The sequence below is a fragment of the Oreochromis niloticus genome, linkage group LG11, assembly GCF_001858045.2.
Source record: "Oreochromis niloticus isolate F11D_XX linkage group LG11, O_niloticus_UMD_NMBU, whole genome shotgun sequence".
In the NCBI taxonomy this organism is placed as follows: Eukaryota; Metazoa; Chordata; class Actinopteri; order Cichliformes; family Cichlidae; genus Oreochromis; species Oreochromis niloticus.
This window is the reverse complement of record NC_031976.2, coordinates 5,167,605-5,175,060: the sequence shown is the minus strand read 5'-3', so window position 1 is coordinate 5,175,060 and position 7,456 is coordinate 5,167,605.

The following is a 7,456-nucleotide window of genomic DNA, read 5'->3' as shown; positions in this document are numbered from 1 at the left end:
AACACCAGAAATTATGAATGAGAGCGAGTGGGGGATCGACTCGTAGTAGAGCACGGGGTGTTTAGGTACAGAATTGGGCACTGATGATACCTGAAAGTGTGGTTTACACAGCACAACGGCTTACATCTTTCCATCTGCACGTTGCTGTCCGCCTCAAACATTGCATCCTCAAACTGCAACACAAGTCACTTCAGATAAGCAGGAAACATAATATCTAAACACTCTAATACAGGCTGCACAGGTGGCAGCAACCTGCACACATTTTCATAAGATCATTTTTTGTGGGTGTTAAATGAAAGCTCCTCTGGGCTTTTTGTTTTTCTCTTTTTTTCTTCTCTTATTAATGAGTCACTCTCGCCTGTGCCACTGACTCATCAGCAAACCCCAAAATGTTCGCTCTTAGACTTTCAAGTAGTTTGTGGTTTTCATGAAATACTGAGAGGCCTCTCTTGTGCCTCTCCTAATGTGATGCGACTATTAGGAGAAGACATTCAGGACACAGGATTATGGTTTTGTCAAAAATGTTTTCTGCCAGAATTTATGAAAGAGAATTTAAAAAAGCAACTTCACTGAAGCCATATGAAAATGAAGTGATCTAAAAATATCGCTGCAGGGGAGTGATGAAACTGTACTGAGGCCTTGCACGTAGTCATAACACCTGCACCTGCATTTCTGTATGATGGAGGTCCTATAGCGAGTCCAAACTAAAATCGGAATGAGAATACTTTAATAATCCTGAAGGAAATTATGTACAATTATCTAAAACTCGCCTTTAACAATAAATAGAGTACAGGGCAATAGGTTCCAGTCTTATTGATTTCATTCAAAATGACACTTTATAAAACAGGCAGCAGGTTAAATTTGTTGTGTGAATCAGATTTAAAAATAAAATACCAGTTCTTGTAAAAGAAAACTATAAACATCTATAAACATACAACATTCATACAGTGAAGGATTTTTTATTTTTTACATAAAACATTTTTTTATTTGATACCCAGCTGAAACTGTAAGTTGTTCTCTTAGAAAGAAATGAACAGTCTCTCAATGTTCATGGTAGTCTCATTTTACTCAAAATATTTTTATTGAGTGATTGTGGATACAGTTTACAAAAAAAAAGAAAAGAAAAGGGAAACGAAAAACTCGTTACATTGAATACAAAACAGAACTTCTCATGTTAGAACATAGGTAAAGAAAAAAAGAAAACAAACAAACAAACAACAACCCAGGAGGGGCGATTGATACTAACAAATCCTTTCCTTACAAACCACACAGAAGTTAGCTTCGACACCACTGAGCTTCACATTCTCATTAACACAGACACACATCGGACCTCTATGGAATAAGCAAAGTTAGTCAGTTAGTCATCCTTAAAATAAAGGTTAGAGAAGTTTGTCAGAAAAAGACCCCAGATTTGATCAAATGTGCCCTTTTGGTTCTGGATGGAGCAGTGGATCTTTCCAAGACTGGGACACGACATGAGATCAGCAAACCACTAAACATGGTAGTCTCATTTTAATAGAGAGACATAATATCAACCAAACATCTGGGAAAAAACACAGTACATAAAGCTTATGAATTGATTTGCATGTTACTGAATGAAAGAAGAATTTGGTCCTCAGCAAAACACGACTTAGTACTTTAGTCAGATGTTTCTGTTCCTCTTTACAGAAACTCTGCAAATCATTTAGGTTTCTTGGCTGCTGCTAAGAAATTCGCAGCATGAGCTAGGCCATGCTATGACCTTAACATGGGAGGCTGTAGAGACTGGCTCACATTTGGAGACCACCAGAAGTGTGTACTAATGGACATGGAGTTTTTGACGTTTCCACATTAGCTTCCTTTTTTCAGAAGTTGGGTTGACAACAAAAGAAGATAGTATCAAGTCCCACTCATGTTGGCTCACTGCTGTTGATGTACTAAAGACTAAAGATATCTGAAATGTTTCATTGGGCTCCTTAATAACACTTTAACTGCCATAGCCGATGAGTATTGTTTGTGACACATACATATTCCCTTATGGCCACATTTAATCTTCTTTTAATTCTTTTCCCCATGAAATAGAAAATGTCACACGGCAAAGTCTTGATTTTATGAATATGACAATGATTCCAGGGGGCTTCGGTGTTAAGATCTGAATTCAACATAACAAGCACGGCTGCAAGACAAATCTACTGAAATGATGTGACGCAGATAATCAACAGTATCTCAAACACCTGTCATCGAGAGCTGAGGCAGTTCCTCAAGTATTTCGTTAAGGTTTTTGTAGTTGTAGAAGTTACAGGTGGGATATTGTACACATGTTTACATTTTATGAAACTCACTTGGGTCATGCCTGAAAGAAGCTTTGTGGTACTGAGGTCAGTTTTATTTTTGTGTTCTGCAGTCGACCCATTGTGGCTGATAGTTTATTGATTATTGTGACATTTTCTAAATAATTCCAACATAAATTATATTTTTCCATCACAGCGATAGCATCGCATCAATAATCAGCTTAAGATAGCTGTCGTTTAAATTACCACTTGAAAAACTGAACTGCAAGTCCTGACGTTATTCGGTCGGCCCATTCTCCTCATTTTTCCCAGTCAGGTTGCAGTAGCAGGCATGACTGCTATCTGGAGCATGTTTATATGTGGATACTGAAAGTACAGACTACATGACTTTGTCTCCAGTGTCTTTCTTGTGGATCCCGTTAAGCTGTTTGGTTAAGGTTCACACATTACTGTTAACTAGTGCTAATTACAGACTAACGAAATAACTGAGAGCAAGCCATATCATTTATCAGATAATTCATTAAGATTCTACAAAAGTCAACAGCACTACACCACAATTACGATGCAGCGCTTCATTTCAGTGACTTGAGTTAGTGTAGGTAAGGCCCAGCAGGTTACATGTTTTCCCACCATCAGTCAAAGCAGCAGCATGCCTAATTTTAAGCCTTCCATTAATGAATGTGTTTTTAAATAAAACCTCGAACACTGTGATCCTTTTTAGACATTTGGGGTGGTTGTAGCTCAGGTGGTAGAGCAGGTCATCAACTGATCGGAAGGTTGGTGGTTCGATTCCTGGCTTCCCTTAGTCTGCATGCCAAATATCCTTGGGCAAGATACTAACCCCAAATTGCTCTCCGATGCATCCATCGGAGTGTGAGTGTGTGTGAATGTTACTTAGAAAGCACTTAGGAAAAAATGTGCTTGTGCGAATGGGTGTGAATGGGTGAATGCACAAGTTGTGTAAAGCGCTTTGAGTGCTCAGAAGAGTAGAAAAGCGCTATATAAGAGCCAGTCCATTTACCATTTACCATTTGGATTTGGAGCCCGCCTCCAATGGCCAATCAAGGAACTGCAGATTTTGACACTTCTGTCTGCCTTATTTTTCAGGTTGCCATTAAAAGAGTCATCAACTATTTTGTTAGGTACACGTATTGAACTGTTTTTTAATTCAAACATAAAACCAGACAACCACATCGGAGCAACTGTATATATTTTCAAGACGAACTGCTGAAGTTCAAAATGAGCATCAGAATAAAGATTTACTGTGAAACTGAATGTGCCATGGTTGCAGGTACCTGCTGAGATTTTCCTGGACATCCAGGAAATGGCAATTCTGAAAAAGAATTTACAAACTGAGCTGACAGGAAAGCAACAGTAACTCAAATACGCACTTCTTACAACCATGGTATGCAGAAGCACATCACATAACTCACAACATGCCAAACCAGGAAGTATATTGGTGCCAGTAGCTGACTTAGCTGTTAGCACTCCTATTAGCTAAGAACAGGAAACTGAGGGTACAATTCATATGGGCCCACCAAAAGTGGAATGGAAGATTGGAAACATGTTGCCTGGTTTGATGAGTCTCGATTTCTGCTGTGACATTTAGATGCTAGAATCAGAATCTGGCATGAACAACTTGAAGAATGGATCCATTCTGTCTCTGTCAGATGACAATGAGTTCACATTACTCAAACTCAACAGTCACCAGATGCAACAGAGCACCTTTGGGATGTTGTGAATTGGGAGATTTGCTTCAAGGATGTGCAGCAACTGCATAATCCTTGTTCAATTTATGCATAATTAACACAGTTCTGATATGCAAAAGGCTTCCAAAACGGTACAAGCAAGGTGTACCTAAAAAAGTGCCCAGTGAGTGTACTGCATGCACTGACTCTAATCCTTGAGATTAACATTAATCAACTCATGAGAGTGTCTAAACATACAAATAAGAAGTAAAATAATGCTGTAGCTTCTAAGAAACTACAGTGCAAGGATGGATGAATTACACTATGAAACATTAAGTTTGGACATTAAGAGAATAATTAGTATTGTCACAGGATTCAAACATTTGTTTTTTAAAGGTTTTAAAACATTAAAAGGTGTTTAAAGCTTTCATTAATACATTTTAATTAATAAAGTCCTTAAGAACCAACTTAATAAAGGGAACCCTGCAACAGTAGGCATTATCTCAGATTCATGGGCTCATAGTTAATATTAATGGACTGGGATTATGGAAAACGAAAATTCCCTTCTGGATGAGCCCTGCCATTTTCTCACAAAAATTGTTCATGAGAGTCTTTTTAAAAAGACTCTCTATTTAAGCAGCCCTCTGACTCCTTTGAGCCCTGGGACTGTGCCCAGGGGCTGTACCTGAGGCCTGTTTAGTAATCCATGCACGAATGTGACTGAATTCTCTGCTGTGCTCTGTGTTCATGTCTAGCTCTGTCTCAAACAGAAAAATGTTTGAACTAAAATTTCAGTTTTTCATAAAAGCCAGCAAATAGACAACGGATCTTTCACGAGCTTGCTAATGATTTTTTTTTTTTTTTTTTTTTACAAAGCATCAGTTTCCAGTTTTCAGAAAACACTTTCATCTCCTTTGCTAGCTGAAATAATCAATCTTCCTTCTTTACGAAACTGAACATTAGAAACAGAAATAGTCAGAGCTGGTTAAAGAGTCATCAGTTTCCCTATATCTGGTAAATGTTGTGAGAGATATTTAAAAGTATTTAAATGTGCCAAATCATTAAACCGGTGTGAGAAGAAACACATCATAGAAAATATTCAAACATATAGCCACCTGCCTCATATTGTGTAGCTCCATTTTATGTTGCCAAACAGCTTTGAGCCACGAGGGTACAGGTCACAGGACCTTTGTGGTTTCTGGCAGCACTTGTTGGCAGCATATCCATTGGACAGGGAGATTGGAGGTCCATGGATCAGTATTATTCTAGCACATCTTGTGGCAGCCCAATTAGACTGCAGTCCAGGGTCAACAGCTTGATCTTTTTGTGGTCCTCTGTCCTTGAATAGACTTTCTCATAATTCTCTAAAGCAGTTTTGAGCAATAATTCTCCAGGTTTTATGAAGGGCTTTCTTTGAGCATTAGCTTCTTTTTCACTTTTGTTTTTACTCCAGCCTTGTCCACCAGCAATAGGAAAATTGGAAAACAACAATGTGTACTTAACAAAAGCAGAGAAAACTGTAAAACTGTAAAAAGGACAAAATGTCTATCTGCAGTAGATAAACTGTATCTGAAAGCCACATCATTGGGAATTAGAGAAAAGAGAAAATGTCCAGGAAAGAGCTGACACAGGATCTGTTTGTCTAAGACTCATCAGAAAGGGTCTCAGTGGAATTTTGTCTGTAAGGAAGGAGAGGATTTCAAGAGAGAGGCATGAGTGTCTATAGACATCTTTAAAACATGGTGGAGGCTCTGTGATGGTTTGGGGTTTCAGCCAGTGGTGTTGGGGATCCTAAAAATCTTAGAAATAACAAGAAAGCTTGCCTAAGAGTTCACCCTATGTTGAGGAATTGAGGTAGTCATGCCAAATATTGACTTTGATGCTTGTCACAATTGTGTAAACTCTGTTTTTGCCTTATATAACGCCACATACGTTTGCAAGTGAAATGAGAGGTGGCTCAGGACTTCTGCACACTACCATATTCCTGGGTAGGACTGCTGCCTGCTGGGTGGAGCGTGCTCTATCTGTAACAATTTTACAGACGGGTGGCCAGTGCGTGTCAAAGTGACATCCACATGAAAACCCAGCCAAGAAGTGCATACAACAAGATGATCAATGGTAATGACTTCACCTGCCAATATATCTAAAGTTGCTCTAGTTGTTGTGGATTTGAGTGATGTAAGCACTTCAAAAGGTTAAATGTAATGTGTGAACATAAATTATACTTTTGATTTTAAATGGCTGTGTCTTATATTTGAATTGCTTAAGATAACTGTTGTGTTAATTGGTGATGGAAAAACTGAATGCCAATTGTGCTGACATAATTATTTTTTTTCCTACAGTTAAAGTACATGGATAGAATTAAAATGTCTTAATGATTCTCAATGTAGCTTTTTCATTTAGCGCTGCAGTAGTGGTTAATTGCTGTACCTGCTAAGCTCATTGTGCCACTTTGGAAAAGGATTTAGATAATGGCATTCTGCTGAAATGAGACAGAACGCTACGGTGGACATAATGCTGAATTTAGTTTATCGCTTCACTTCACTTGAACAGTTTTATTTTGATATCGGTGCTTTCCTCAGTTCCCATTCGGTGTCTAGACGTACTAGCAATGTGTGCAAATTTATAAGTAACTAAAAGCGTGTCATTTGACATTACCGCAGGGTCCAGTTATGAGGTCATGTGTTAAGAAACAGAGGAATCACTTAGCTGCATGAAGGCTTTAACAGTTTGTTTTTGTTTTTTTCTGTCTGATTTCGTCATATTAGTGACTCTTAACAGTGAAGCTTTCTTATGTGCCCTCTAACTTGAGAGTGTGATGTCAGGTCACTGCACCAGTTTAATTTATTAGGAAAGAGAAACGTTCAAAACAAATGCCAATGAAATTTGTTGTAACTAAATTTTAGCTCACTGATCAAAGTCAGGAACTAATTTAAAAGCCATCTTTTGATGATTGTGGCTGTTTTACATCATTGTAGTTAAGTGATTTTCCTTCAAAATGTCAGCAGCCAGCTTATCATATAACACATCCAACCTAATTCAGAGCAGCCATATGACTACGTTCACCTACACTCATATGTCTCTGCTGCTTTCAGCGTGGCATTATTGTAAACTGGCTTGAAAAGGATTGCAATATTTTACACATTGCTTGTCTCTGTGTTAAATGTGTTCAATTTGTCTTGTGAAAATGTTTGTAAATTAAATAAAGTATGACGTTATTAGCAGGGATGGGTTACCTTAGCATAAAGGATGGGAGCACAGTGAAACCACTAGCTTGCCCAGTTTTACCCAAAGGCAGGAAAATCTGCAAACCAGTAGCTAGCAAAGTAACACATTATTGTGCACTGGCTGTATCTTGTGAGTTTACCAGTTTAAAACAGAAGACCTGGCCAAGAATAAGTCCGCCACTTAACCTGTAAATGTCATGATTACACAAATTAGGTGAGGTTTCTTCTGTTTTTTTCTACACAAGTGAGGCTGGGAAGTGCTGGTAGGCTA